The sequence below is a fragment of the Haemaphysalis longicornis genome, unplaced genomic scaffold, assembly GCF_048455015.1.
Source record: "Haemaphysalis longicornis isolate Haplotype H1 unplaced genomic scaffold, Haemaphysalis longicornis Haplotype H1 scaffold_4, whole genome shotgun sequence".
Classification (NCBI taxonomy): domain Eukaryota; kingdom Metazoa; phylum Arthropoda; class Arachnida; order Ixodida; family Ixodidae; genus Haemaphysalis; species Haemaphysalis longicornis.
In genome coordinates, this window is record NW_027526361.1 from 196,485,636 (window position 1) to 196,506,096 (window position 20,461).

The 20,461-nt window shown below is 47.6% G+C and overlaps 4 non-coding genes across 4 annotated transcripts; all 4 read left to right on the top strand.

Annotated features, from left to right (window-relative positions):
- The first annotated feature begins 1,017 nt into the window (after positions 1-1,017).
- Trnar-ucu (transfer RNA arginine (anticodon UCU)) lies at positions 1,018-1,089 on the top strand. The gene has a single exon. It is a non-coding gene; the product is annotated as a tRNA-Arg (tRNA).
- An 896-nt stretch (positions 1,090-1,985) lies between these two features.
- On the top strand, positions 1,986-2,057 carry Trnak-uuu (transfer RNA lysine (anticodon UUU)). Its single transcript has one exon. It is a non-coding gene; the product is annotated as a tRNA-Lys (tRNA).
- Positions 2,058-4,887: 2,830 nt separating this feature from the next.
- On the top strand, positions 4,888-4,959 carry Trnak-uuu (transfer RNA lysine (anticodon UUU)). Its single transcript has one exon. It is a non-coding gene; the product is annotated as a tRNA-Lys (tRNA).
- A 4,758-nt stretch (positions 4,960-9,717) lies between these two features.
- Trnas-acu (transfer RNA serine (anticodon ACU)) lies at positions 9,718-9,789 on the top strand. Its single transcript has one exon. It is a non-coding gene; the product is annotated as a tRNA-Ser (tRNA).
- The last annotated feature ends 10,672 nt before the right edge of the window (positions 9,790-20,461 follow it).

Here is a 20,461-nt window from a genome sequence, read left to right on the forward strand (position 1 = left end):
TACACTTCTAGTAAAATATAAATAGCCCAGAAAGTGAAGGAGAACACAGGCGCCCAGATAGCCGACTTGGTAAGGCATTCGAGATCTAATCGAAAGGCGTGGGTTCGGTCCCCAATCTGGGCGCGTGTTTTTCTTTCTTTCTTTCTTCCGTATATTTAAAAAAAATATTATTTTCATAAACCATAGTACAAAAAAAAGAACCTAACCACACTCCTATGCCCCCTTTGGCGTTGCAGACTGCCGACCTATCTTTCTGTATTTCCCCAACGAGCCCCTCATTTCCTTACTATTTTATTCTGCGAAAGCCTAGCGAGGGTCTCGGTTCTGGCAGCCTTGATGCCTAGGTAGCATAAGAGGGCTTCCCGCCAGTTGCCCGCTCATGACAGGCTGTAGACGTTCTAGTCACGCCCCGGGGGTGGAAAAGAAGGTCCCCTTCTCCCCGTGTAGTCTGAGTGGCACTGCCTACCACCCTCAAGCGTCAGATACACCTCTAGTAAAATATAAATAGCCCAGAAAGTGAAGGAGAACCCAGTCGCCCAGATAGCCGAATTGGTAAGGCATTCGAGATCTAATCGAAAGGCGTGGGTTCGGTCCCCACTCTGGGCGCGTGTTTTTCTTTCTTTCTTTCTTCCGTATATTTAAAAAAATATTATTTTCATTAACCATAGTACAAAAAAAAAGAACCTAACCACACCCCTATGCCCCCTTTGGCGTTGTAGACTGCCGACCTATCTTTCTGTATTTCCCCAACGAGCCCCTCATTTCCTTACTATATTATTCTGCGAAAGCCTAGCGAGAGTCTCGGTTCTGGCAGCCTTGATGCCTAGGTAGCATAAGAGGGCTTCCCGCCAGTTGCCCGCTCATGACAGGCTGTAGACGTTCTAGTCACGCCCCGGGGGTTGAAAAGAAGGTACCCTTCTCCCCGTGTAGTCTGAGTGGTGCTGCCTACCACCCTCAAGCGTCAGATACACTTCTAGTAAAATATAAATAGCCCAGAAAGTGAAGGAGAACACAGTCGCCCAGATAGCCGAATTGGTAAGGCATTCGAGATCTAATCGAAAGGCGTGGGTTCGGTCCCCACTCTGGGCAAGTGTTTTTCTTTCTTTCTTTCTTCTGTATATTTAAAAAGAAATGAACTTCATTAACCCTAGGACAAAAAAAAAGAACCTAACCACACCCCTATGCCCCCTTTGGCGTTGTAGACTGCCGACCTATCTTTCTGTATTTCCCCAACGAGCCCCTCATTTTCTTACTATATTATTCTGCGAAAGCCTAGCGAGGGTCTCGGTTCTGGCAGCCTTGATGCCTAGGTAGCATAAGAGGGCTTCCCGCCAGTTGCCCGCTCATGACAGGCTGTAGACGTTCTAGTCACGCCCCGGGGGTTGAAAAGAAGGTCCCCTTCTCCCCGTGTATTCTGAGTGGTGCTGCCTACCACCCTCAAGCGTCAGATAAACTTCTAGTAAAATATAAATAGCCCAGAAAGTGAAGGAGAACCCAGTCGCCCAGATAGCCGAATTGGTAAGGCATTCCAGATCTAATCGAAAGGCGTGGGTTCGGTCCCCACTCTGGGCGCGTGTTTTTCTTTCTTTCTTTCTTCCGTATATTTAAAAAAAAACATTATTTTCATTACCCGTAGTACCAAAAAAAAGAACCTAACCACACCCCTATGGCCCCTTTGGCGTGGTAGACTGCCGACCTATCTTTCTGTATTTCCCCAACGAGCCCCTCATTTCCTTACTATATTATTCTGCGAAAACCTAGCGAGGGTCTCGGTTCTGGAAGCCTTGATGCCTAGGTAGCATAAGAGGGCTTCCCGCCAGTTGCCCGCTCATGACAGGCTGTAGACGTTCTAGTCACGCCCCGGGGGTTGAAAAGAAGGTCCCCTTCTCCCCGTGTAGTCTGAGTGGCGCTGCCTACCACCCTCAAGCGTCAGATACACTTCTAGTAAAATATAAATAGCCCAGAAAGTGAAGGAGAACCCAGTCGCCCAGATAGCCGAATTGGTAAGGCATTCGAGATTTAATCGAAAGGCGTGGGTTCGGTCCCCACTCTGGGCGCGTGTTTTTCTTTCTTTCTTTCTTCCATATATTTAAAAAAAATATTAATTTCATTAACCGTAGTACAAAAAAAAAGAACCTAACCACACCCCTATGCCCCCTTTGGCGTTGTAGACTGCCGACCTATCTTTCTGTATTTCCCCAGCGAGCCCATCATTTCCTTACTATATTATTCTGCGAAAGCCTAGCGAGAGTCTCGGTTCTGGCAGCCTTGATGCCTAGGTAGCATAAGAGAGCTTCCCGCCAGTTGCCCGCTCATGACAGGCTGTAGACGTTCTAGTCACGCCCCGGGGGTTGAAAAGAAGGTCCCCTTCTCCCCGTGTAGTCTGAGTGGCGCTGGCTACCACCCTCGAGCGTCAGAAACACTTCTAGTAAAATATAAATAGCCCAGAAAGTGAAGGAGAACACAGTCGCCGAGATAGCCGAATTGGTAAGGCATTCGAGATCTAATCGAAAGGCGTGGGTTCGGTCCCCACTCTGGGCGCGTGTTTTTCTTTCTTTCTTTCTTCCGTATATTTAAAAAAAACATTATTTTCATTAACCGTAGTACAAAAAAAAAGAACCTAACCACACCCCTATGGCCCCTTTGGCGTTGTAGACTGCCGACCTATCTTTCTGTATTTCCCCAACGAGCCCCTCATTTCCTTACTATATTATTCTGCGAAAGCCTAGCGAGGGTCTCGGTTCTGGCAGCCTTGATGCCTAGGTAGCATAAGAGGGCTTCCCGCCAGTGGCCCGCTCATGACAGGCTGTAGACGTTCTAGTCACGCCCCGGGGGTTGAAAAGAAGGTCCCCTTCTCCCCGTGTAGTCTGAGTGGCGCTGGCTACCACCCTCAAGCGTCAGATACACTTCTAGTAAAATATAAATAGCCCAGAAAGTGAAGGAGAACACAGTCGCCCAGATAGCCGACTTGGTAAGGCATTCGAGATCTAATCGAAAGGCGTGGGTTCGGTCCCCAATCTGGGCGCGTGTTTTTCTTTCTTTCTTTCTTCCGTATATTTAAAAAAAATATTATTTTCATAAACCATAGTACAAAAAAAAAGAACCTAACCACACTCCTATGCCCCCTTTGGCGTTGCAGACTGCCAACCTATCTTTCTGTATTTCCCCAACGAGCCCCTCATTTCCTTACTATTTTATTCTGCGAAAGCCTAGCGAGGGTCTCGGTTCTGGCAGCCTTGATGCCTAGGTAGCATAAGAGGGCTTCCCGCCAGTTGCCCGCTCATGACAGGCTGTAGACGTTCTAGTCACGCCCCGGGGGTTGAAAAGAAGGTCCCCTTCTCCCCGTGTAGTCTGAGTGGCACTGCCTACCACCCTCAAGCGTCAGATACATCTCTAGTAAAATATAAATAGCCCAGAAAGTGAAGGAGAACCCAGTCGCCCAGATAGCCGAATTGGTAAGGCATTCGAGATCTAATCGAAAGGCGTGGGTTCGGTCCCCACTCTGGGCGCGTGTTTTTCTTTCTTTCTTTCTTCCGTATATTTAAAAAAATATTATTTTCATTAACCATAGTACAAAAAAAAAGAACCTAACCACACCCCTATGCCCCCTTTGGCGTTGTAGACTGCCGACCTATCTTTCTGTATTTCCCCAACGAGCCCCTCATTTCCTTACTATATTATTCTGCGAAAGCCTAGCGAGAGTCTCGGTTCTGGCAGCCTTGATGCCTAGGTAGCATAAGAGGGCTTCCCGCCAGTTGCCCGCTCATGACAGGCTGTAGACGTTCTAGTCACGCCCCGGGGGTTGAAAAGAAGGTCCCCTTCTCCCCGTGTAGTCTGAGTGGTGCTGCCTACCACCCTCAAGCGTCAGATACACTTCTAGTAAAATATAAATAGCCCAGAAAGTGAAGCAGAACCCAGTCGCCCAGATAGCCGAATTGGTAAGGCATTCCAGATCTAATCGAAAGGCGTGGGTTCGGGCCCCACTCTGGGCGCGTGTTTTTCTTTCTTTCTTTCTTCCGTATATTTAAAAAAATATTATTTTCATTAACCGTAGTACAAAAAAAAAGAACCTAACCACACCCCTATGCCCCCTTTGGCGTTGTAGACTGCCGACCTATCTGTCTGTATTTCCCCAACGAGCCCATCATTTCCTTACTATATTATTCTGCGAAAGCCTAGCGAGGGTCTCGGTTCTGGCAGCCTTGATGCCTAGGTAGCATAAGAGGGCTTCCCGCCAGTGGCCCGCTCATGACAGGCTGTAGACGTTCTAGTCACGCCCCGGGGGTTGAAAAGAAGGTCCCCTTCTCCCCGTGTAGTCTGAGTGGCGCTGGCTACCACCCTCAAGCGTCAGATACACTTCTAGTAAAATAAAAATAGCCCAGAAAGTGAAGGAGAACACAGTCGCCCAGATAGCCGACTTGGTAAGGCATTCGAGATCTAATCGAAAGGCGTGGGTTCGGTCCCCAATCTGGGCGCGTGTTTTTCTTTCTTTCTTTCTTCCGTATATTTAAAAAAAATATTATTTTCATAAACCATAGTACAAAAAAAAAGAACCTAACCACACTCCTATGCCCCCTTTGGCGTTGCAGACTGCCGACCTATCTTTCTGTATTTCCCCAACGAGCCCCTCATTTCCTTACTATTTTATTCTGCGAAAGCCTAGCGAGGGTCTCGGTTCTGGCAGCCTTGATGCCTAGGTAGCATAAGAGGGCTTCCCGCCAGTTGCCCGCTCATGACAGGCTGTAGACGTTCTAGTCACGCCCCGGGGGTGGAAAAGAAGGTCCCCTTCTCCCCGTGTAGTCTGAGTGGCGCTGCCTACCACCCTCAAGCGTCAGATACACTTCTAGTAAAATATAAATAGCCCAGAAAGTGAAGGAGAACCCAGTCGCCCAGATAGCCGAATTGGTAAGGCATTCGAGATTTAATCGAAAGGCGTGGGTTCGGTCCCCACTCTGGGCGCGTGTTTTTCTTTCTTTCTTTCTTCCATATATTTAAAAAAAATATTAATTTCATTAACCGTAGTACAAAAAAAAGAACCTATCCACACCCCTATGCCCCCTTTGGCGTTGTAGACTGCCGACCTATCTTTCTGTATTTCCCCAACGAGCCCATCATTTCCTTACTATATTATTCTGCGAAAGCCTAGCGAGAGTCTCGGTTCTGGCAGCCTTGATGCCTAGGTAGCATAAGAGAGCTTCCCGCCAGTTGCCCGCTCATGACAGGCTGTAGACGTTCTAGTCACGCCCCGGGGGTTGAAAAGAAGGTCCCCTTCTCCCCGTGTAGTCTGAGTGGCGCTGGCTACCACCCTCGAGCGTCAGAAACACTTCTAGTAAAATATAAATAGCCCAGAAAGTGAAGGAGAACACAGTCGCCGAGATAGCCGAATTGGTAAGGCATTCGAGATCTAATCGAAAGGCGCGGGTTCGGTCCCCACTCTGGGCGCGTGTTTTTCTTTCTTTCTTTCTTCCGTATATTTAAAAAAAAATATTATTTTCATTAACCGTAGTACAAAAAAAAAAGAACCTAACCACACCCCTATGCCCCCTTTGCCGTTGTAGACTGCCGACCTATCTTTCTGTATTTCCCCTACGAGCCCCTCATTTCCTTACTATATTATTCTGCGAAAGCCTAGCGAGAGTCTCGGTTCTGGCAGCCTTGATGCCTAGGTAGCATAAGAGAGCTTCCCGCCAGTTGCCCGCTCATGACAGGCTGTAGACGTTCTAGTCACGCCCCGGGGGTTGAAAAGAAGGTCCCCTTCTCCCCGTGTAGTCTGAGTGGCGCTGGCTACCACCCTCGAGCGTCAGATACACTTCTAGTAAAATATAAATAGCCCAGAAAGTGAAGGAGAACACAGTCGCCCAGATAGCCGAATTGGTAAGGCATTCGAGATCTAATCGAAAGGCGTGGGTTCGGTCCCCACTCTGGGCGCGTGTTTTTCTTTCTTTCTTTCTTCCGTATATTTAAAAAAACATTATTTTCATTAACCGTAGTACAAAAAAAAAGAACCTAACCACACCCCTATGGCCCCTTTGGCGTTGTAGACTGCCGACCTATCTTTCTGTATTTCCCCAACGAGCCCCTCATTTCCTTACTATATTATTCTGCGAAAGCCTAGCGAGGGTCTCGGTTCTGGCAGCCTTGATGCCTAGGTAGCATAAGAGGGCTTCCCGCCAGTGGCCCGCTCATGACAGGCTGTAGACGTTCTAGTCACGCCCCGGGGGTTGAAAAGAAGGTCCCCTTCTCCCCGTGTAGTCTGAGTGGCGCTGGCTACCACCCTCAAGCGTCAGATACACTTCTAGTAAAATATAAATAGCCCAGAAAGTGAAGGAGAACACAGTCGCCCAGATAGCCGACTTGGTAAGGCATTCGAGATCTAATCGAAAGGCGTGGGTTCGGTCCCCAATCTGGGCGCGTGTTTTTCTTTCTTTCTTTCTTCCGTATATTTAAAAAAAATATTATTTTCATAAACCATAGTACAAAAAAAAAGAACCTAACCACACTCCTATGCCCCCTTTGGCGTTGCAGACTGCCAACCTATCTTTCTGTATTTCCCCAACGAGCCCCTCATTTCCTTACTATTTTATTCTGCGAAAGCCTAGCGAGGGTCTCGGTTCTGGCAGCCTTGATGCCTAGGTAGCATAAGAGGGCTTCCCGCCAGTTGCCCGCTCATGACAGGCTGTAGACGTTCTAGTCACGCCCCGGGGGTTGAAAAGAAGGTCCCCTTCTCCCCGTGTAGTCTGAGTGGCACTGCCTACCACCCTGAAGCGTCAGATACACCTCTAGTAAAATATAAATAGCCCAGAAAGTGAAGGAGAACCCAGTAGCCCAGATAGCCGAATTGGTAAGGCATTCGAGATCTAATCGAAAGGCGTGGGTTCGGTCCCCACTCTGGGCGCGTGTTTTTCTTTCTTTCTTTCTTCCGTATATTTAAAAAAATATTATTTTCATTAACCATAGTACAAAAAAAAAAGAACCTAACCACACCCCTATGCCCCCTTTGGCGTTGTAGACTGCCGACCTATCTTTCTGTATTTCCCCAACGAGCCCCTCATTTCCTTACTATATTATTCTGCGAAAGCCTAGCGAGAGTCTCGGTTCTGGCAGCCTTGATGCCTAGGTAGCATAAGAGGGCTTCCCGCCAGTTGCCCGCTCATGACAGGCTGTAGACGTTCTAGTCACGCCCCGGGGGTTGAAAAGAAGGTCCCCTTCTCCCCGTGTAGTCTGAGTGGTGCTGCCTACCACCCTCAAGCGTCAGATACACTTCTAGTAAAATATAAATAGCCCAGAAAGTGAAGCAGAACCCAGTCGCCCAGATAGCCGAATTGGTAAGGCATTCCAGATCTAATCGAAAGGCGTGGGTTCGGGCCCCACTCTGGGCGCGTGTTTTTCTTTCTTTCTTTCTTCCGTATATTTAAAAAAAAATATTATTTTCATTAACCGTAGTACAAAAAAAAGAACCTAACCACACCCCTATGCCCCCTTTGGCGTTGTAGACTGCCGACCTATCTTTCTGTATTTCCCCAACGAGCCCATCATTTCCTTACTATATTATTCTGCGAAAGCCTAGCGAGAGTCTCGGTTCTGGCAGCCTTGATGCCTAGGTAGCATAAGAGAGCTTCCCGCCAGTTGCCCGCTCATGACAGGCTGTAGACGTTCTAGTCACGCCCCGGGGGTTGAAAAGAAGGTCCCCTTCTCCCCGTGTAGTCTGAGTGGCGCTGCCTACCACCCTCAAGCGTGAGATACACTTCTAGTAAAATATAAATAGCCCAGAAAGTGAAGCAGAACCCAGTCGCCCAGATAGCCGAATTGGTAAGGCATTCGAGATCTAATCGAAAGGCGTGGGTTCCGTCCCCACTCTGGGCGCGTGTTTTTCTTTCTTTCTTTCTTCCGTATATTAAAAAAAATATTATTTTCATTAACCGTAGTACAAAAAAAAGAACCTAACCACACCCCTATGCCCCCTTTGGCGTTGTAGACTGCCGACCTATCTTTCTGTATTTGCCCAACGAGCCCCTCATTTCCTTACAATATTATTCTGCGAAAGCCTAGCGAGGGTCTCGGTTCTGGCAGCCTTGATGCCTAGGTAGCATAAGAGGGCTTCCCGCCAGTGGCCCGCTCATGACAGGCTGTAGACGTTCTAGTCACGCCCCGGGGGTTGAAAAGAAGGTCCCCTTCTCCCCGTGTAGTCTGAGTGGCGCTGGCTACCACCCTCAAGCGTCAGTACACTTCTAGTAAAATATAAATAGCCCAGAAAGTGAAGGAGAACACAGTCGCCCAGATAGCCGACTTGGTAAGGCATTCGAGATCTAATCGAAAGGCGTGGGTTCGGTCCCCAATTTGGGGCGTGTTTTTCTTTCTTTCTTTCTTCCGTATATTTAAAAAAGTATTATTTTCATAAACCATAGTACAAAAAAAAAGAACCTAACCACACTCCTATGCCCCCTTTGGCGTTGCAGACTGCCGACCTATCTTTCTGTATTTCCCCAACGAGCCCCTCATTTCCTTACTATTTTATTCTGCGAAAGCCTAGCGAGGGTCTCGGTTCTGGCAGCCTTGATGCCTAGGTAGCATAAGAGGGCTTCCCGCCAGTTGCCCGCTCATGACAGGCTGTAGACGTTCTAGTCACGCCCCGGGGGTTGAAAAGAAGGTCCCCTTCTCCCCGTGTAGTCTGAGTGGCACTGCCTACCACCCTCAAGCGTCAGATACACCTCTAGTAAAATATAAATAGCCCAGAAAGTGAAGGAGAACCCAGTCGCCCAGATAGCCGAATTGGTAAGGCATTCGAGATCTAATCGAAAGGCGTGGGTTTGGTCCCCAGTCTGGGCGCGTGTTTTTCTTTCTTTCTTTCTTCCGTATATTTAAAAAAATATTATTTTCATTAACCATAGTACAAAAAAAAAGAACCTAACCACACCCCTATGCCCCCTTTGGCGTTGTAGACTGCCGACCTATCTTTCTGTATTTCCCCAACGAGCCCCTCATTTCCTTACTATATTATTCTGCGAAAGCCTAGCGAGAGTCTCGGTTCTGGCAGCCTTGATGCCTAGGTAGCATAAGAGGGCTTCCCGCCAGTTGCCCGCTCATGACAGGCTGTAGACGTTCTAGTCACGCCCCGGGGGTTGAAAAGAAGGTCCCCTTCTCCCCGTGTAGTCTGAGTGGTGCTGCCTACCACCCTCAAGCGTCAGATACACTTCTAGTAAAATATAAATAGCCCAGAAAGTGAAGCAGAACCCAGTCGCTCAGATAGCCGAATTGGTAAGGCATTTGAGATCTAATCGAAAGGCGTGGGTTCGGTCCCCACTCTGGGCGCGTGTTTTTCTTTCTTTCTTCAGTATATTTAAAAAAAATATTAGTTTCATTAACCGTAGTACAAAAAAAAAGAACCTAACCACACCCCTATGCCCCCTTTGGCGTTGTAGACTGCCGACCTATCTTTCTGTATTTCCCCAACGAGCCCCTCATTTCCTTTCTATATTATTCTGCGAAAGCCTAGGGAGGGTCTCGGTTCTGGCAGCCTTGATGCCTAGGTAGCATAAGAGGGCTTCCCGCCAGTGGCCCGCTCATGACAGGCTGTAGACGTTCTAGTCACGCCCCGGGGGTTGAAAAGAAGGTCCCCTTCTCCCCGTGTAGTCTGAGTGGCGCTGGCTACCACCCTCAAGCGTCAGATACACTTCTAGTAAAATATAAATAGCCCAGAAAGTGAAGGAGAACACAGTCGCCCAGATAGCCGACTTGGTAAGGCATTCGAGAACTAATCGAAAGGCGTGGGTTCGGTCCCCACTCTGGGCGCGTGTTTTTCTTTCTTTCTTTCTTCCGTATATTTAAAAAAAAATATTAACTTAAATAACCGTAGTACAAAAAAAAGAACCTAACCACACCCCTATGCCCCGTTTGGCGTTGTAGACTGCCGACCTATCTTTCTGTATTTCCCCAACGAGCCCCTCATTTCCTTACTATATATATATATATATATATTTTCACGTTGCCAAAGCCGACGCTTGTGTCTTCAAGAAAAAGAAGTTTATTTGAGCGAACTTGTGTTCCCCTAACAACTCAAATAATCCAAGGGCGGCGAAGCAGCAGTCAGCAAAGGGACGTACGCAACCGAGCGTCGGAGACCGAATGCCGCGGCGTCTGCTCTGCAGGCTTTTATCTTTCGGCGCAAGTGTTTCTGGAACCGTCGATTCACATCCACAACATTGTAGATCACAGAAGATTATTCTGGGCTAGTGACGTTAGGGCGAAATAGTCTCCTTATCTGAATGTGATAGCCCGTGCGGAATAGCAGTAAAGAATGGAAGACGCGCTTCGTTTGGAAAGCAGATAACACAGCCGGGCGTGGCCCGGCAGTAAAAACAAACAATAAATATAAAAACCCATACATAATTCACGGAATTACCCTTCGTTTAATAGTGCATCGACCCGATGCTAAAATGAAAGACATTCCGAACAAACAACACAAACGTCCGTCATCTTGCATAGTAAGGTATCAAGCGAACCACGTGGACGACTTCGTGCCGCTTGCGTCGTCGTGATGTTCCAGAATCACCATCGGGGATCACCTCGTAGGTAAGTTGGCTTACATGTCGTAGAATCTGATAGAGTCCGAAATACCGTCGCAGAAGCTTTTCACTTAGTCCGCGTCGACAGATGGTATTCCAAACCCACACATGATCCCCAGGGTGGTACTCGGTGTTTCGGCGTCAGAGGTTGTAGCACCCGGCATCCACCAGCTGCTGGTTCGTTGTGCGAACGCGAGCCAGCTGGAGGGCCGCCTTCGCACGCTGAAGGTACCCTTGGACGTCGGCGTTGAGGTCATCGTCTTATACGTGCGGAAGCATGTCGTCGAGCATCGCAGTAGGCCGTCTTCCGTAGACAAGCTCGAATGGCGTCATCTGCGTAGTTTTCTGGATAGCCGTGTTGTACGCAAAGGTGACATACAGGAGCACTCCGTCCCAAGTCTTATGTTCAACGTCGACGCACATTGACAGCATATCCGCGATTGTCTTGTTCAGGCGTTCCATTAGTCCGTTCGTTTGGGGGTGGTACGCCGTCGTTCTTCGATGATCCGTGTGGCTGTAGCCTAATATCTCTTGCATCAGCTCCGCAGTAAAGGCCGTTCCGCGGTCCCTGATAAGGACTTCCGGAGCTCCATGTCGCAGCACAATTTGGCTTATGTAGAACTTTCCGATTTCTTGTGCAGGCCCCCTCGCAATAGCGGCGGTCTGTATGGTCATTGCGGATGGACATGTGGACAACTTTGCATGTATTGTCATTGCGGGTGGACACATAATGGGCGGGAAGAATCTGAGTTGTTGAAAAAGACGAATTGGAATAGTAGAGAGAATGAAAAAGGGACAAATTGAAACATTTTCGGCGAGTGCTCAGATCAGGAAGGTTAATTAACTGTTTTAATGCCGAAACTCTATGATAAGGAGAGTAGGTGCGCAAAATGAAACGGGCCGCCTTATTTTGGATGGATTCGATACAATCTGCAAGGAACGTGGTGTGAGGGTGCCAAATAACTGAGGCGTAGTCGAGTGTAGCTCGGATAATGGAAATGTATGGTTACAGAACGAGGACACGGCGCTGCGAATTTGTTTCAGGTACTTTGCTTATGGATCGAAAATATCCTTTTTTTGCAAATATTTACGTATATATTTCAATATACGGTGCAATTATTAAAACTATTGTAATGAGTGTATTTGCGAATGCCGCTCTTACCGAGCTTTGGCTGGATCTCTCTTCAGAAGGATGAAGTCGTTCGGTACGCATGTATGCGTATGCGCTTCAGCAGACGGGCTTGTTCTGTAGATTGTCGTCTTGGACATCAATTCTCCGTAAGTTGTCTAATCCAGGGCGTGGGGACAAGCACCAGTCAAGAGACACAACTAGGTGCTAATATTACGGGCATGGACTGACGCAGCGCTTTTGCAACAGCTCACTTCGTTCCAAGGTGAAATGCTCCACCAAAAAGGCGGGCTGTACAAAGGTGTCTAGTGATGCAGAGCACCTCTTTCCCAAGCTCTCCACAAATTCGTTTATCTCTCTTGAACTTTTTTCAGGATCTGACAAATTTTGAGCAAGGATTGGCCTCTCGTGCAGAAATATTACCGCCGGCGAAATTTAGAAATGCCATTTAGCAATTCAAGAGCTACAAACTGCGAATTTTGAGCTTGTCCGTAGGGTCAGGGCAAGGGCGATGGGTGCTTCCTCAGATTCGTGTGAGGTTGTGGTGCGGAAGAGGCAAGTAAGGGGAGTGTCCGTTGCTCCTACGACTGCGAGAACGAACACGGGCATATGGCGAGAAGCGGCTGCGTTTACAAAGACTCGAAGCGCGGTTAAGGGTCGATATTTAGCAAAATATTGCGCTGGGACGTGGCGCCTACCCCCATGGATTTGCAGTGAACATTGCGTGGAAAAGGGAAATGAGGAGATCCTGCCGCATGCCTGGGGGAAGCTTGGCTGTTGAACGGGAGGATAGTGAGTAGTAGGCCAGTTCCTGTCTAGGAGGGCACGTCTTGCGGCAGTGGTTAGCAGGTGAGTGCGCTGGTTAGTTAATAAAGCTTGACTTTATGCTAGTTTGGTACACCTGATACCTTCGAAAACCACGCAAAAAACTTGGGCAGCGAGAGGGCAAACAGACACGAGCGCTGACGGGCGCTGACGGGCTGGTTAGTTAGATGGCACAGTAACGCACACACAGAATAACGCACCCATGTACATGCTCACGCAAACATTAGGATAATGAGCCCTGCACAAGCGGACACGCGCCCACGACTAGTAGGAATATATGAAATGCCTTTTATCACTTTTGTATGTATAAAAACAATTCCAGCCTGAACTGCGCCTCCGTGGCTGCTTTAGCGGCGCTAATGGGCGATGCGAGCATGTCAGCCATTTCTCGAGAAGGCTGTTTTCTTTTATCTCTTCTTATGTTCGGCAGCTAAACTCTTCGGTATTTTGAAATCAAACAGGACTTGTACCTTCGCTTGAGCACCTATGTTTTCTTTCTAATGTGCCCAGAGTTTTCTCAGCGGTTATAAAGTTGACAGGTATACGCAGTGTCAGAGGTGTTAGTGCTCGCTGAAGTTGCTTGCCAGCACGTATTTTGTTCTGTTCGTTCGCGCTACTGTGGCAGAACATGTTTTGTAGAAATGTAGTTCCTTTCGTAGAACTGTAGTGACTTTCCATTACTCAACGTACGAACCACAACGCAAAATACAGAACATAAGAAACGAATACAAAAAGTGACACCTTAACGTTCGCCAGCTTTCGCGAAGGCATGGTTTACGAGTAAGATTATGCCCATCAGAAATACAAGGGTTCAGAAATAAAAGTTAGATACAGATCGACCCTTCAAAAAAAAACAGCAATATCATAATGGCATGTGACTGTTCCGTTTCCGAGTGACGTGTAGAATACAGCAACGGTGTAATTTACGGTAAACGCTCGACCACTCAGAGATCGGCTTTTTTCGCGCCGAGCAGAAAACAAGAGTCCCATCTCTTATTTACGGCAAATTTCCCTTCTCGAGAAGACACTTCGAAGGGACTGGGCGAGTCCAATAGGGCGTATATCTTTGGTTCATTAGAACGGCCAGAGTCCCCTTCGAAAGTTGCCATAAGTTTCAAGCTGCGTGTTTTGTGCTCTTTCCGTTTTTATTCTGGATAACAAAGAAAAAAACGCTGAAAAAAAATGGCGCAGTCAAAGTAAAAGGACCACCAGAGCCACGTACTTATGGGGCTCCTGTTCGGCGCAGCAAGCGTGATCGGAGTTACATATGTGTATTTCCGAAATCATAGCGCGATAACGCAAAAATGGTGTTTGATGTGGGCAAACGAATTTTACAAAGCTGGAGCAGACGGACGAAAATTCACGGCCATAGAACAGCTAGGCTCTAAAGGCTCCCCGAATCTGCTTCAGAGGGCTGCGTGAAGACCACCGTGAGGAAATAAATGGGCATTTCCTCCACAAGAAAACGTCATGATGACGTTTTTGTGTAGCGTGAGGTACACTGGCTAAGGTTGAGCAGTTTGGCGTGGCTCCTGGAGAGCAGTGCTGCGCATGCGCGAGGAGCAGTGACGTCTCATGGCGCACAGCTTTTGATTTTTATTTTGGTAGAAGAAGTGTCGCCATATTTTACTCTGTTGTTTTTTTCTTTCAGACATTCACGTTTCTTTTTTTTTATGATTCCAAAGCTTGTGTTGGCTAGAATGGTGCTCTGCATTTCTCCGAGAAACCGCACGTATGCCATATGAGTGCAACGTTATGCTTAATAACTGATGTTTGCTTACTACTTGTAATAAAATATTTTTAAGCATTCGTATATAAAAACAAAGTTTGTGTCATATTTGTTGATGGGATAACAATCAAGAGCAGCTCGTTGCGGGCATAAGCAAAGCCATTAACACGTTTTTTTTCGCTCGTCCCTCTCGTCGCATTACCACACCTTTGGTAATTACTCTGTTCAGGGCGGTACGTAAAACACTGGCCGGTCGAAGTAAAACAGCCGATATTTAGTCATAGTGCACCTGCAAAGTAACTCGGCGATACGGTTACGGCAGTACGTGTAGCCCAAACAACGTTTCAAACCACGCTCCCTCTGATGCGGCCAATGTGTGAATGAAAGCGACTTTAGTGGCTTACCGCACAATATTTCTGGGCTGCCTCCACTCTTTTCGGAATACATTGACAATATTTTGGACGCATGGTTCTTAAACGCGTCACACCACATCGACGTAAAACAGTGGTCACATTGCGGTTCACATTGGCTTCATGTCGCGCTTTGTCTAAACAGAAATAAGGAAGGTTCCTCGGCTGCACTTTGAAGATGACAATACTTTTGGCACAACTGTGGATCACTTATCAAGTCGAGGGGATCGAGCGAGATTTACCACACATTCAGTTGTACCTTTCAACGCCAACAAAAACGCTAGCAGCCTCCAATAGAACAATAACTGGATTTTTCGACCGTGCTTGCTGCTGGTGCCGTTGCAGTGCTCTGCTAAACATGGAGCGCGCCCGTGGTGATAGCCTACGAGGGTCGGTCGGCATCAGGTTTCTTTAACTTCTTGCACGAAGCACGAAGCCCGCTTTATGTGTGAGTTTTTGATAAATGTTTATAGGTTTCTCGATAGCGGTTACAACCGTAGGATAAATAAGCCGATTGGGCAGCAGCATAGAAATGTCAGCCCGATTAAGATTTTGGGCCTGGCATGCCCACCGCAATTGTCATCGGAGTTAACTCAAATCACAGCGAGCTCACTAAAATTGAGATCCTGAATATAGCTCCCCTGGAGGAAGAGATGCGCGCATCCATCCGTCATCTTGAGTTACAAAGTCGTGCGGAATAGACCCCAGCCACTCATTTAGGAGCCGCAGCATCCTAATATCCATAGTTAAAAAGTTGTGGCCCCCGACCAAAGGTTTATTAAGAGCCTTTAAAGGGGGACGTTCCGGCTTCCGTACGGGAGCCTTGTTCACTGAGCAAATAAGCCCGAAGCACGAAGCTTTTACGTGTGCGGAAGTAATCGCCCCAGGCATCTTGCATATTTCGGAGGAAGATTGCCTCCATTGTGGCTCAGGGTTTTTTTCTGTGTTTTGTATAATTAGGGACTCGAGATATCGGCGTGACAGCCATTTCTTCTCTTTGGCGAACGCCGACGGGGCTTCCCAGTCTATTTCGTGTGTCGTGGCTTCCACGTGCTCCGCTCGCGCGTTCGAAGCTATCTTCTTGTTTCTGACGTCGTTCTTGTGCTCGCGCAATTGTCTTTCCATATTTCCTCTCTCACCAATGTAGCAGTGATCGCAGTCTGCGCGGGGAACTTTGTATACTACCCCAGGAAACCTCTATGTGTTGATCGTATACTACGCCAGGAAACGTCTGTTTGTTGATTCCAAGAAAGGATCAACAAACAGAAGTTTGAAATGTACAATCCTTCGATCAGGGTAACGGCCCTATTTAGCAGAAGAAATAGAAGCGGCGATCGCAAGACGTGAATTATACTTAAAGAGACGATGGAACAGGTATCTTACAATAATGATGATTATAGTAAGACGCGAAATCTCGTGTGGATGGGTAAAAGGTTCATAGTTAGGAACTTGTGGTCACCGACCAAAGGTTTATTAAAGGCGTAAGAAAGGGGACGTTTCGGCTTCCGTACGGAAGCCCTGTTCCCTGAGCAAATAAGCCCAATGGATGAAGCTTTTAAGTGTGCCGAAATAATCGCCCCAGGTATACAGCGTGCGCACCGCTATATATACTGCTAATGACGTGAGTGACTGAAATGTTTGAACTGCAGTTTTGCCACTGATATTGAACGCAGGTCGGTGTGAAGAAGATCCAAGGATACATTGAAATAACGAAACGCAGGTGAGGCTGAAGCAATGCTGTGGGTTATCAAAACAAAGAATAAGTTCATTGTTGCTATGTGCTGCAATCCATGTTATACTACTTTGTAGTCGTTTTAAGTATACTTGTGCTTTGTGATACGGGAATGTTTTAGACATGTGAAAATTGTAGTTTGTTTTGTGCAATGTGCCTTCATACGTGTATTACTCTGGCACTGTTGTCTATTGTATGTATTGTGCGTTGGCAATGCCTTCAATGACGTGAATGTTCTGCGCTGCGAAATGTTTCTTCCCAATCTGGGGCCGCAACCTGACGCCTCTGTAACGTTACCTGCGTTAGGTACAGAGGAAACGCCGTGATGTAAGCCCCACAGATACTGTTGCTTAGTAGCTGAACCCCCCCCCCCTTTCCGCACTTTTTTTTAGCGTCATCTATCGGTTAGTTATAAAGACTTATGATTGGTTTACTTCCACATCACTAGATGCCGAGTAGTGCCATCTGTGCATTCCTTTGTGTACTGGCGTCTTCGCCCCGACGGATGCGACGGATCCGCTTTTCGCGTCGCCTGTGCCGCCTTTGCGCTGAGATACACGTTAGAAGACCATTTGCGTGTCGATCAATCGGTTGTATCTAGGTGAGAGGACTAAGAAGTGCCCGCATGTGTGTCGGGAATGGCGGGGTTACAAGCCTGAAAGAAATAAAAGCGTCACTCTGAATGCAATGGTTGTGACTTCTGCAGCTTTATTTACGCCGGCTCGTTTTGGACGAATGGAAGTCGCGCGTACGGATGGCGTCATGTCTTGCTGATCACAGCTCTTGTACTCGGTATGTCATGGTTTCAATATTTTAACCCGGTTAAGCACACACTACTACGGCAACCTACCTTTGGTATTTCCTCGATCGTCGAACCTATCAGCTCGCTAAGCCTTTGTTCCATAACAAGTCTTGCTCGGGGGTAGCGCCCTTAGCGGAGGAATGTTTCGCCATCAGCTCCCTAAAGGGTGAAATCTTCCTCCACTTCCAGGGGGAGAAACGTGCTTCTTACTCTTAAAATCAGAAACTTCCTACATCTTAGGGAGCAGTATAAGAGAAACTCCTGTTTCGTCCTTAAAGGAGAAACCCACACCCCCTTTTTTAGAGTGTTTTAAAAGCACGGCAAAATATTGTCAGGTCGCTATTTTCTTTTGATTTTTATTGCCGGAGTGAAATCCCGATGAAGACAATGTTTCAATAAATTTTTGACGGCCATTTATTTCACACTTGGGCGTTAAAACGGGCTGGATTGTGAGCAATCGTGTTTAATTACTACCGAAACACTCAGGAAAAGCCGGGTCCCATAATCCGCCCTTGTTCTGGTGAACTTTTTTACTCTTACTAGTAAGCAATTACTTAAAGAAGGGCTTGCGTTCGGCCTATTTGGTATTCCATAACGTTCCCTTTGCGCGCATAAAAACACACAGACAAAGAAGACAAGGACAAGCGCTACTTCCAACTGACTTTTATTGAAACGGGGTGAAATATATACAAGCAAAAGGACAAGAGATACAGAAGAGGTTACGATTATAGAGAGAGTAGAATAACGGAATCGCGTGGCCCTGACCCACACGTGTCAGTCATTACCATAAGAAGTTCTTTTTTATGAACGCGGCCTCCTTATCTGACAAGGCTTCCGGTGTTGTACTGACACATTGGAAATCGCCTAGTTGCATTTCAGCTGCCTCGGCTATCTTACGCGTGCGCTGATCAGAGTCATGAAACATAATCACAGAGTTTTGAAAGTACGGCTCACACGAGGGACATTCAGTGCAATCAGTTGACAGGTTCTCTTCCTTTCTTTTCTGTACGGTATTTTGATGTTCGCGTAACCCGGAATTGACACACCATGCCATCTGTTCTACACACACCCTTCAACAGTCCTACAGAACTCGTTATGCAATCCTTCTATCGCTTTCTACGCACTTGTTTCCGTGCCCAATGCTACAGCCAGTATTTTCTTATGTACAGGACATGTGTCTCTGCAAAGCCTCGCGAACTGGAGTGGAGCGGACATTACAACCAGAACTCCAGCTCTGTGCCCTATTTTTTTTAACCGATGTGCGATACCGTGCAAATACGGTAAACCAGCTGTCTTACGGTGCTCACTGCCGTCACGGGCACTGGTTTCCGTCGCTTTGTTTGCGTGCTTCTCACTCCTGCGGACAGCCTCAACGACTGTTCCGGATACCCTGACCGCCTCAGCCGAGAGACCTTCGCCTCCACAGCTTTTTGCACGTGATGGACACAGGACTGCCTGAGGGCAATGGTTAATGGCATCGTCGCTACTGAGCGTTTGACCAGTTTGGTGTGCGCGGAGTTATATGGCAACAGGGCTTCTGGCGGCGGAGTGCGTAACTCCAGCAAACCTGGTTGTCCGAAAACACGAGGCTTATTTACAAAAACTTGAGAGCGTTACCTTCTGGTGCTTCGTGCATTAACTGAAGCGGAATCAGGCAATCTTCGAACACTGCCACTGTTAACCGCGCATCGTTCTCAAAGCTAGACGCACCCCTCCGAAAGACAACCAAAACATTATCCACGAACCTGTATACTTTGATGACATTTGTTCACATAAATCTAACCGCCAGCATCCGGTCGACATAACCCAGAAAAAGATCGCTCAGCACTGGAGCAACAAAATACCCTATACTCCCACCCACTTTTTGTATGAAGGTTTCCTGTCGCTGTTTTCACTTAAATTCGCTTCGCCAAGCAGCTGTGAATCCCTTCTGGTAGAAGAGAAACTTCCACAGTTGGAACGCTGGCTTGAGCCTATATTTCTTTTTCAGCTTAGAAGGCCTTCCGAGCGACATATTCCTAGGTGTCTCTCACGCTTAAGTATGCGCCATCACCGGTTGTCGGTTTATGCGTGCACGGTTCACGTGTATAAAGGAGGGGGGCGTGCACGCACAGCTACATATAATGCCGCCACCTTTGAAATGCCGGTTGTGCTGGTGGGAGCTTTAGATGTCTAAATTACATGGCTCATGTGGTTAGTCGGCTGTCCTCCTCAGTCGACTGCTCGGGGTGTAGGTTGATGTGTTACACAGACATCTTAGGCACACACAAAGATTCATAGGAGGGGAAAGGAAAATGGACAGCCACGTGTTTGTACCCAAGAATAGAGGTCAAAGGCTTCCAGGTTTTAAATCGGTCTGGGGCGGATGCATGCCGTTCATTTGTAGGAAAAAGAGCAAGAATTAAAATGTTGTCCCGAACACAAGCGCGAATGACTGCAAAATCAAAGAAACGCTGCTACACCGCCTCTACCGCCTCAAGTTCTGCTCATCGAGTAGCTGCGAATCCCTCCCGGATGAACAGCGAAATGCCCGGTTGGAACGCCGGTGTGAGCCAATATCACTTCTTCAGAGGGCTTTCAGGGGATATTTTGCACGGCGTCTGTTACATATTCAGTTGCACATGACCGGTTGCCAGTTTATGCGTGCGCAGGTTTGTAGTTGAGACTAGAGAGAGGGAGTGGAAAGACGTGCACGCGCAGCTATTGGTTTCATGCCCGTCCAAGTCCTTGTCCTTTGTCCATGCCCGTCCAGGCATGTCCTTTGTGCTGGAGCGAGGTTTAAACGCGGAAGATAAACGGCCCAACGGGTCCTGTCCGTAGTCCTTAGCGGTAGAGCGGATTGCGTTTGGGTGCTAGGCTGTGTTCAGGTTACCGACCTAAAACTGGTGTCGTGATCTATGCACGTAAAAATGCCATTTCACGCAGTTCGGGTGATTCACACATGGAATGACGCCATTCTTTAAAGTCATTACGACAGTCGCGGCAACAGTCTGAACACAGCCCTACACAAACACTAAGTTGCGTACGATGCGGGAAGTACACAGGCAGTTCCATGTTCATCTGCAAGAACAAAGCCTGGATCGGTCAGAGGTTCATTCAGGTAATTCGCTAGGTAATATGCTTCATCGGAAATTACGATAAACGTGTTTTGTTTCGTGCACTCCGTGGATTGCCCCCAGATTTGCAGGTCATCCTTCTTCACAGAGTTGAAGGGCACTAAATTTAGCGAGAGTTTAAAACACGATATGCAACAACATGCTCGCTGCCACTTG